The following is an 11,807-nucleotide window of genomic DNA, read 5'->3' as shown; positions in this document are numbered from 1 at the left end:
CTAGATTCTGAAGTTTGCATTTTGACAGCACACTTCAGGGAAATCAGACTTTGTGATGTGAATATCGTTTTGAAAGTTTGTATTTGGAATTGCATTTTAGGAGTTATAAGCACAGCTTCCTCCTTTAGGGCTCTAGGCTTTTTCTTTCTCCAAACAGAAAGAGAAAGAGAATGAATCAGAGTTAAAATGATTAATTGCAACAGAAATCCTCCTATTGGAAAGGAGCGTACTGTTTCTCTTTTGATGATAAATGAGTAAATCTTACAATATTCAGTAAATATGGTAATCTTGCTAAGGAGTATACTAGAATTCATGTTAAGTCTCATTTAAAAAAAAGTTACCTATGCTTTTTTTAATGTTGGTAGTGTTTCAAAACAATAAGCCATCAATGTCCATACTCGTGGAAGGGAAATAAACCATAAAAGAGCGATTTCAGTACTTAGCATGGAGGGTAAAATCTGCTGGCATTGTAACTGTACTTTGCTGATATATCTTTTCAGAGGCACACTTTTGCTGTTTCGAAAGATTCTGTTCTACGTGCTGAGCATTCTACCTTGTAGGTAAAAGCAGGGCCAGCATTCATATAAATGACAGTCTTCTGAGTATTACATACTAAGTGCCAACACAGGGCTCACAGCCCAGGTGTATCAATTATTAGCTGGTTAGTGATATTTGTAATTTAGTCACAGAATACACACTTTTCATAATTTTTTTTTTAGAAATGCAGCAAAAAATAAATAGTACAATGACATATAACATAATTTTACATGAACCCTCAAGCATAAATGAAAATTTCTGGCCTGGGAATTTTGAAGAAGTACAGATGATAAGGAAGCAAAGAGAGAATCATCCAAAATGGCAAAAAAATAGTGGGGGTGGGGACTGGAGGCGAGGCATTCTAGCTCCAAGTAATCAGATATGATTAAGAGTAATAGCGTCGTTAAAGGAATAGACGTTTATCGTAAAGGAATTAACTACTTAATCTTCTTACTTACAGGTCACGAAGCTTTGTTTCCTTCATTCATTATTACCATCTTGGGAAAATGGTGTAGGGTTGAATACAGAACCATCTTATAAAGCACTGAACTCACTGCCACGGTGATTCTGAGCAAAACCTTCCATGTAACATTTGTGTTTCATCCTTCCCTTGCAAAATACACTCCAACTCATGCACCCCATGCTCTCAAGTTTATTGTTTTATTAATGCTATTCCCCACTCTCATCCTTGCTCCTCCCAAATTTACTACTACCTCTTGCACATATTTATTTCTTTGTATTGGCCAATTACTGAATCAGAGAACGTGTATATTCAAAACTAACCTGAATTTGTGTTAATTATGGGTGCTATTATAGAGGAACACATGGAAGAGAATTAGGGAAGGAAACTTCTTTTCCCTTAATTTTGTCCTTAAAACAGACAGGGAAGTCTTCTAATATGAACAAAATGGTAGGAGACAGAGTATCCTTCCTATCTAGCATGCTGTGAAAAAGTAAAATGACCAATATGTGGCAAAGTCCATTTTCAGTTAATCTAAGAGAAAAGAAAATTAACAGAGTTTTTAAAATGGTATATAAATTGCCCAAAGCAGCTAATCTCAGGGCAGAGATGGCTCGGGGTGAAATACAGCAGAGTAGTGTGGAGATGAGGTGATTAGTCAAAACGGTAAACCAGCCCATTGGCACGAGACATCAGAAAATGCCAGAAAAAATTTGCTTATAAATTTGAACTTTCGGATAACAAATATACTTTATTAGAGCTTACCAGAAGAAGGGATAGAAAATCTGCCGTGTCTAACATCTCCTGAAGAAATTGAATCCATTATTAAAAATTTCATCAAAAAAAACCCGAGCTTCAGTTGTCTCACTGATTAATTCTTCCAAAATTTAAGGAGGAAACAAAAAGGTTGCCATATATTAATTGCTCTGATAATTAAAAGGAATTCTTTCAACTCCTTTTATGAGGAAGCTGATATGAAAAGAACATTCTGATTGCTAAGGAGTTCAGAATCAGGTGGCCATATTCACAGTGTCTTTTAAACTGTTTTCTTCAATTTCACCAGCAAATGAAGCCCAAACTTAACCCTGATTTCCCATGAATGAAATTGAGAATTAATTATCATATTTCTATTTGGTTTGTAACTGACAACCTTCCTTCCATCAATGCCACCAAAACCCAACAAACTAAGATTTCTTAGGTATCTCAGAAAAAATAATGAATGCCAGATGAGGAATACTAATGTTACTATATATTTTGAAATGTGAAATATTTTAAGAATCTCTATTATGACTTTATAATGTTACTGGGAACACTAAAGCAAAAGGGAAAAAAAAAAGATATGGAATAGAGAATGTACAAAGCTGATTCAGCGAACTGTGGGATGAAATTATTTTCATTTCACGCGTCTAGTGTTAAGCAACAGTACGTATGGGGAAATTAACAAGAAGATATTAGACATGAAGATTAGCGACTGTGAGAGCATCAAATACAGTTTCATGCATTAGCAAACTTACTGAAACATTACGAGAGTGAATTACTTCTTTGGGAAGAAGCCCTAGATTTCTGAGCGGAATATACGGTAGGACTCAGTCCAACCCCCTCACCACTTCCCTGGCTATTGATTTAAGCGCTTTGTAGAAAATGTTATGGACTTCGCTCTCTAATTAGATTGACAACTGCTAGTTACAAAAGACAAATAATTTTGATGCAGTGTGTGGATGTGTGTCTGTGTGTGAGCGCGCATGTAGGTATAGATGGATGGATTTTAAATACGCATCTAGACATTTAAGTGAATTTCCAAAAGTAAACAAGCTGAGGTGACCAGAATCCGAGTCTAGTAGAGATCATTATTTCAGAAGCTTCCTTCATTTTCTCTTCTGTTAATACTTTCTCCTCAACTTAACTGTTGCTTTGCCTGTTGACACCATATGACTTTTGCCTATTTTTGAGAACTGTATAAAAGGAATCACACAGTACAGTCTCTTGTGCCTGGCTTTTCTTTTCAATAGTATGTCTTTAAAGTATATTCAAGTTGTTACTGTTGTTTTCTTGCTTCAATCACTTTTATTGCTTTGAGCTTAAAGTGGTATATGGCATGTAAAAGGAGAGGGAGAAAAAGAAAGAGAGAAAATCAGGGTTGGGGATAGAGAAAGAAGGGGAAGACAAGAGATGTAAAGGCTTTAAGTAATGAGGAGAAACACAGCAATAACCTGACTGAACTCAGATCAAAGAGGAGACAGTATTATATAAGTCTCAGCAGAAACCAGGTACTGATTGTAGTGCCCATTCCCCTGATGCCTTTGACTTAATTTTTAATAATCTAAAAATATAGATTTAATCCCAAGGAGAAGGACCAAGTCACTTAGTTGGCTGATACTAGGCTTTCACTACCTTTGTGGGGTACAGGTTAAATTTTTTACAAATAATAGATAAAATTACATTGTACACACATAAATATTAATATAATGTATAGTTATGAATATCATATGTCACCTTCCAAATGGGAAAACCATCCATATTTGCATACATTTATCACTGAGATCTGTGGTATTTTTCTCATTAGAAAGTATATATCATAGATGGAACACACTGTTGCCCCCAAGAAATTCAGTGATGAAGGTTTTAGAGAAAATAAAGCAAAGAAACAAAACGACCAAGTTGGAGGGATTCTGTATATATCAATGATGAGTTTGATGTGAGACTCAGAAAGCTTCCAGCTTTGGGATATGCCTTTAAGCTGTGACAGAGTTTCCTTCTGTCCAATAGACATTGGGACTGAAATAAGTTTGCATAATTTAATGTAAAACCAAAGTGAATGGCTAAAATGTGCATGCTTTGTCAGCCACACAAGAAGATTCATACTTTAGGCCAGTGATAGGTTAAGTTTTACTTAATACTGACTGCTTCTCCCCTTCCTCCCCCCCCCCCCCCCCCCCCCACACAAACACCTTTCTAATCTGATACCACATACCTCTAATACCACAGTGAAACTAGTTTAGGAGAAACCAGCTTTAGAGCTTAAAAACCACTGTTTCACCCTGTTAATTTGACAAGGAAAAGAATGTGCCAATAAAAGTGTTCCTTTTTAAATGTGCATAAAGAGGAAGATGTTTTAAAACAGGAATGGAGGATAACATTATGCAATTTCAAATATATAAATGTATATCATTTATATCCTAACTAAAGTTTCATTCTTGGCCAAAAGGGAACTCTTTATGTATTCTGGATGGCTTGCTCAGCCTGCCACCATGGACAGCTCCTTACTGAAAAACAGCTTCTTCTGGAAGGAAAGTAACTTTGCTCCTCTACCGCTCCAAGGGGTAGGGGAACAGGCCTACATTTAATGTGTTGGCAACAGAGTTACAGAAAAGGTAGAAATACTGGAATTTCATCATGATACCACAGATCTATGACTGACAGCCAAATAACAAAGACATGTGAGTCAGAAATAAAAGCAAATGATTCATTGAGTTGATGTGTAAGGTTTATGCTGATTTTTTTTAAGGTTCAGCATCTCATACTATGTCCTAGTAAAGACAGTCACTATACAGCAAACATTATAAATAGAGGAACATACACTCATGAATTTAGGGAATGCATCATAGTATACAAAAAGTCACATTTGCTCATTCTGCAAAATTCAGGAAACAAAAAGAGAAACAAAACAATTACCTTCACCCCAAGATGTTGGTCTTTCTTATCTATCATAGAAGTCTATATCAGATTTCTTTAATGTTCTCAAGATGTTTTTAAAATTCTTAGAAATAAGAAAATAGGTTTTTTTTTTTAACTCAGAATAATGAAGTTGAAAGAGGACATCAGAGAGAAAATACATAATATTGAGATCATTTTAGTCAGTTATTAAGATATTTGGCAGGGTGCCCAGGTGGCTCATTTGGTTAAGTGACTGGCTCTTGATTTTGGCTCAGGTCATAATCTCCAGATTCTGAGATTGAGCCTGCCTCGGGCTCTGTGCTGCAGATGGAACCTGCTTGAGATTCTCTCCCTCCCTTTGCCCTTCCCCCACTGTGCACACGTGCTCACTCTAAAAAAAAAAAAAAAAAAAAAAGAAAGAAAGAAAGAAAGAAAAGAAATTTGGCAAAAAGTTTTTAAATTAAGTGAATGAGAACACTCTAAGTTATAACTCATTTGGGCTAAAAACTGAACATCTAAGATGTTGCTGACAAGGATCGTTCAAGACAAGTCCATAATTATAACAATTTGACAATGTGATTTGATGCTATTTATATGAAAGCAATGGAAATGACAGTGACCACCAGAAAGTGTAATTAAAGAGACAGAAGAGAATATCAAAAATCAAAACTCTAAGGCTAAATAAAATAGAGTGAAAAGGAGGGGCGCCTGGGTGGCTCAGTTGGTTAAGCGCCGGACTTCGGCTCAGGTCATGATCTCGCGGTCCGTGAGTTCCAGCCCCACGTCGGGCTCTGTGCTGACCGCTCAGAGCCTGGAGCCTGTTTCAGATTCTGTGTCTCCCTCTCTCTCTGACCCTCCCCCCTTCATGCTCTGCCTCTCTCTGTTTCAAAAATAAATAAACATTAAAAAAATTTAAAAAAAATAGAGTGAAAAGGAAATGGTTATGAATTTATTTTACAATCTTTATTCTCAATATATGACATTCTTAAAAGAATATTGAGGGTGTATAAGTATTTAGGAAGTCAGTCTATCTGTAGCAGCTTATCTTATGATATTTTGGATCATTTAATTTCAAAATACTATTTTTAGGTGGTAGAAAGTATGACCTCTCTCCATTTTTCTCAATTGTTATGAAAGGAAAACAGTAATATCAACAGTATAAAATCTGAGTGACCTTCCAAATACGAAGAACTCATACAGCTGCCTTTGTCCCCCATACTGATCATCCAACAAAATGGAGCACATCTCTCAAGCTACATCAGCATGTGATTGTCGACTCTAATTTCTAGAACTCATTATTGACAATAATAAATTATGTTAGATTATTACTGACTGTAAATACCTTGAGAATACCAAGAATATTAGCAGTGCTTGGTTTACATATTGGCAATATTATTTAAAAGGACAAAAAAGAACACTGAGAGATGGTTAGGCTGGGATTTAAAGTGAGTTTTTCATTATTAAGCTCATGATGACTTAGAGTAAATTTGATTATTCTAATCTCTTGTCAGTGGCCAATTATTTTTCTCACCACTATTTGGTGTCAGTTATGCAAAAACAGACATATTTATTCTATAATTCTCAGATTTTAGGGGTTTTATACATTGCTAGTTTCGTTGAAATGAAAAACATATTCTTATGGTGAACTTCTCAGGGCAAATTTTATTTAATATGCCTAATTTGATTATAAGAGCTTGGAAGATCATATAATAAACCTTGGGGACACTTGTAAACCTTATGTGGTATTACTCCAACACTAAAAGACAATTTGATAATAAATATTCAAGGTAAAAATAATTTGCCTAATTTTGAAAATTAGATAAATCAGAATTTGCCAGTGTTCAGTAAGTCTCCATTAAATAATGTGCTGCTGTTTTACTTTATACAATAGCAAAGCATCTATGAGTCATTTGATATAATCTGAGAACGGCATTATTTGTTTTTAGTTTGTATCTAACAACACAGACACACTATGATTAATGATTTTTAACATAATATTAACTAGAAACAACACTTATAATAGATTCATCCATTTTAAAAGTGAAAATGCCAGAGGGGCGCCTGGGTGGCTCAGTCAGTTAAGCGCCCAACTTCAGCTCAGGTCATAATCTCATGGTTGGTTAGTTCAAGCCCCACATCAGGCTCTGTGCTGACAGCTCAGAGTCTGGAGCCTGCTTCAGATTCAGTGTCTCCCTCTCTCTCTGCTCCTCCCCCACTCATGCTGTCTCTTTCTCTCTCTCAAAAATAATAAACACTTAAAAAAAATTTTTAAAAACGTGAAAATGCCAGAGAACGAATACATTTATTATATTATTAATACTTTTATTATTTATAATTATGTTGTAGTAATTGATTTTTATCATTTAATTAACTATTATTTAATAATTATTAATGATTGAATTTATTAATTTAATAATATCACATTTAGAATCAATGACGGCAATACAGAAAACTATGAAGTTCGTATGAAATAACATTGGGGAATGATTTATCTTTTCTATGTATGTCCTTAACACAAAAGTCATGTTGAAGTTTAACTGAAGTTGGAAATTCTAGCCTCTGACAAAGGCACTTGTTTTACTTATTATAATGATAATGAAATAAAATTTTCATTTATGGAATAAAAAGCTCCGGCATGTCTAGATAAAGGAGGGATTATTAAAATTATCTTTCCTTAGTTTTGGTCTTGTAACCATTCAATCAATGTAATTTTTAAAGTTATTAAACAGCTCCATTGTAAAACAGTAACCAGCTTTTGCTAAATCCTTTTTATTTTCTGAAATGCAGTTTTGGAAGGAAAAGGACAGATAGTGACTAAGGTTTTGAAGACAGAGCTTATCTTTTCTGTTCCTAAAATAGTTTGGGGAATTGGAATAAAATTAGTTTTATAAAGTAATTTAACTATTTGAGATATTTAGTTCAAAGTACACATAGGTATCTAACCTAATTTCAATACCAATTCAGAATTTTAAAAAGAGTTTAGACTTTTATACAGTAGACACATAATTAAAAACTATTAGTGCCAGAGACAAAATTACTATAAATATTATCTTCAATAATCTTTGAGAACACCAATAGTCCTTCAGAAAATTAAAATATTTTCTATTGCAAAAGGCCAAACCTTGGTTCATTCTTAAATTACCTTATCATGAAAGATATTAAAATAACACAGAAAGTTTGTCCCCAAGCCTTGAGTAGAGTAGGTCTGAAGTCAGTTTGCAATCACAAACTAATAAAGTAATTGAAGGGAACTCATAACAAGTTGTTGTTGTTTTTTTTTTAATATTTTTAAAAATACTTTTTAGAATGCAGTTTTATCATCACAACACAAATATTTAAAGAATGCAAATAGTCAAAAATGACTAAACTGAATAGCAGCTTTATTCATAATGTCTCCAAATTGAAGACAATTCAAAATGCCCTTCAACTGGTGACTGCTAAAAAAAGTATGGCACTATATACAATGAATGCTGCTCGAACAACCAAAAATGGCAAACTATTTATTTTTATTTTTATTAAAGTATGTTCCCTAACTCTATACAGCAACAGCAGAATGGCACGAAGTCAGCTGTGCAACAGAAAGAGCCAGGAATTCTTTCACACAAGAGTGGAACCAAGAAAGGGGACAATTCCCATTCACAGGTTTAGATATATAGTGCTGTGACCAACTACTGATATTCAAGAACAACAATGTATCTTGAATTGATATATTCAAGAACATTCAAGAATCCTACATGCGCATTTCTAAGCAAAAGAATATCTAAAGATTCATATTGTGTGATTCAATTTATATGACAATTTAGGAAAGGCAAAGCTAGGGAGAAAAACAGATCCGTGATTGCCAAGTGTTGTGGGTAAGAGTTGAGAGGATGGGAGCAAAGGGGATTCCAGGGTAAACACACTGCACATACCGTGCTCACAGCTACATGACACTGTGCATTTGCTAACAGTGACAGAAGAATACAGGACAAAGCAAATGAGTTTGCCTGTATGTTAATTTTTGAAAAAGCCAGCTAGGCTGTGAGGGGAAAGATGGAACGTAGGCTGTGACAAATGAATCTGTCTTCCAATGAATTGAAAAGGACACTGAAGAATGGGAAAGAAGCTGACATATGTAATTTGGGAAAACAGTATTTTGAGTGGTTACTGTAGAGCTAAAGACTAGCTACAAAAACTCTTTAGTTGGTAAATTTGTTTCAAATAGAAGTGTGGTTTAAGAATTTTGAAGCTATGTCATTTATACAGTAGGGTAGAAAATAGAAGTATATGCAGAATAGACAAGGATAGGCAGGTTTTTCACAGTAGGAAAAAAAAAGTTATAAATAAGAAAAAGAGGGAAGATTAGAATGATCATGAGAACCGATGTCAGCTAAAGGTGTCAATACAAGCTCATGCATATATTATTAAAATGTATGTACAGAGAGAGAAATCAAAGTGTGTGTGTGTGAGTGTGTGTGTGTGTGTGTGTGTGTGTGCGCGTGTGCATGTAGTATGAGTTAGTATATATACATAGCTCTCCTAGCTTTATGGATCAAGAAAAATAAGAAATGACATTCCAGCAACAATGAGCACACTGGTTCTCAAATTTCAGTCTCTAAATTCCACATACAATAAAAGGGCTCCAGAACTACAGCAAGGAAAATACGAGATGATCCTGGAGCCTCTTAGAGTGCTAGAAAGTGAGAAAGTCCATAAAAAAAGAGGATGGATAGATTGGTGAGCAGAGGCATTGCATGCCAATTATTTTTCAGTAAAACTAGGGGAGAAAAAAAGAGCTCCCAATGGCCAAGCTGGGAAAGTTCAAGCAACAAAAATGAATAAATAACAAAAATAAATAACACAAGTATTGCATTATAATCCAAAACCCAAATAAATACCCATGAATTAATAACTACTTAAATAAATTCTGGAGGAATCAATAAAAGAAGGACAGGGAATAACTTCTTACAGATGTGTGCTAATGATTAAATGTAAAAGGAATGAAGGATGTAGAAAATCACCACTCGAACACTACCTATGGATGCTAAATTGGTAGGTGAAAATTTAAGGAAAAAAACTGGATATTTGCCTAGTCTCAAAGTACATCCTTCACATCATTTAGTAATTACAAAGGGAAAAATGGTAACTTTACAACTGGAGAATCCTAGAAGATGTCACTGCATCTAGGTGGTCATGGATAATATTAGCAGTATTGAATGTTGACATCATTGTACCCTCCTCATGTGAAACACTGAGAAGAGCATATCACTTCTCTGGTACCTTCCCTATAATGCATAACCTCCATCTAATCATGAAAAAACAGCATTCAAACACAAATTGAGATATATTCTACAAAATACCTCACCAGTTATCTTCAAACAAGGGAAGATCATGAAATACAAGGAGAGGGAGTTATAGAATGAAGTGAGCTAAGACGAAATGGCAACAACATGTAATGTGGCATCTTGGATTGGATCCTGGAATAGAAAAGGGATATTAGTGAACAAACTGGTAAAAGCTGAATAGCTTCTGAACTTCAACTAATATTACTGTACCAAAGTTAATTCTTTGGGCATGATGAATATTCTATTAGTATATACAATGCTAATATAAGGGGAAGCTGCCTATAGGGTATACAGGAAATGGCTACATTTTTTTTGTAACTCTTCCTTAAGTCCAAAATTATATCAGAATAAAAGTTAAAAGTGCCGTGCACGTCCATGAATGCACGTGTTTTCGTGTGACATAGTAACCACAATTTAATCTGAAAAACTATTTAGGATTCTATTGTTCATTTGTGCTTTGTCATTTCTGAATAACATTCAGAATTCAGAAAAGAGGCAGAATAAATTGGAATAGGAAATGTTCCTGTTTCCACTGTAGTTACAATCTTTGTCAGCATAATGTATTACTGTGTTACCACTTTCTTATTGATAATATTTTCAGGAACAGACAACATCTGAAGTCTAATATGTTAAATTTCCCAAATGCTTCATATTGGAAATATTAAAGATTGAGGATTGTGCTTTGCCAACCTTGTCATTATTCAAGATGCTATTTGGATGACGTTTCCATTCTAGTTGATTACATTCTATAAAACCTGACATTTTTAAAGGAGTAGACAATAAAACAGTAACTTGAATATCAATTGTGGCTGTTGCTAAATTATGCAGTTGGTTTTCCTCCAAGTTTTCAGGACCTGCAGCTTTAACAAATAAGTATAAATATTGAACTTCTTCAGTCAATAGTTTTACTGAGCACTTAGTCTTAATGCTTACATTTCGGATGTGTGCTACTAATATTGTTATATACATTTCAGGAAATTTATTATGTTATTAAAGTGTTGGTTTGGCCTAGATACCATCTGCCAGAATGGTTGTTATCAAAGTAGTTACTAAGTCACATTGTATTTAACCAACGTTCCATATATTTGCTAGAAAAGGACTTTTATAAATACTGACAAACAATGTAACAAACTCAGTTGAGATGAATCATATTTAGAAAAAAAAATTGTTTGAAGTGTCTGGGGCTCGTTTTTTTATTACAGATATTCTATACTGGATCTCTGAATCAACTCCCGTGAGAAACAAACCATCTATTTTTTAAAATTTAGATTTTATGTTTTAGAGCAGTTTTAGGTTCACAGCAAAATTGAGGGGAGAGGGAGAACATTTTCTTTTTTTTAATTTTTTTTAACGTTTATTTATTTTTGAGACAGAGAGAGACAGAGCATGAACAGGGGAGGAGCAGAGAGAGGGAGACACAGAATCTGAAACAGGCTCCAGGTTCTGAGCTGTCAGCACAGAGCCTGACGCGGCGCTCGAACTCACGGACCGTGAGATGGTGAACTGAGCCGAAGTCGGACGCTTAACCGACCAAGCCACCCAGGCGCCCCCAGGGAGAACATTTTCTACACACCTCCTGCCCTACACATACATAGACTCCGCCCTTGTGAACACCCCCCTACCAAAGAGATACATTTTTACAGAGATAACCTATATTGACACATCATAATCGACTACCCAAAGTCCACAGTTGTTTTCTTTTTTTCTATGATTCATTCTTGTTGCTGTGTATCCTCTCAGTTTGGACAAATACACAGTGACATGTATTTATTGTTATGATATTTTACAGAGTATTTTCAATGCCCTAAACATCCTCTGTGCTCTGCCTATGC

At 34.8% G+C, this 11,807-nt stretch overlaps 1 non-coding gene across 1 annotated transcript; it reads right to left on the bottom strand.

Moving 5' to 3' along the window:
• Positions 1-8,171: 8,171 nt before the first annotated feature.
• On the bottom strand, positions 8,172-8,311 carry LOC125931152 (small nucleolar RNA SNORA46). Its single transcript, XR_007460403.1, has one exon. It is a non-coding gene; the product is annotated as a small nucleolar RNA SNORA46 (small nucleolar RNA).
• Between the last annotated feature and the right edge of the window lie 3,496 nt (positions 8,312-11,807).

The sequence above is a fragment of the Panthera uncia genome, chromosome A2 (genome assembly GCF_023721935.1).
Source record: "Panthera uncia isolate 11264 chromosome A2, Puncia_PCG_1.0, whole genome shotgun sequence".
Taxonomy (NCBI): Eukaryota; Metazoa; Chordata; class Mammalia; order Carnivora; family Felidae; genus Panthera; species Panthera uncia.
Note: the sequence above shows the minus strand (reverse complement) of the source record. Positions and strands in the feature narration are given on the sequence as shown.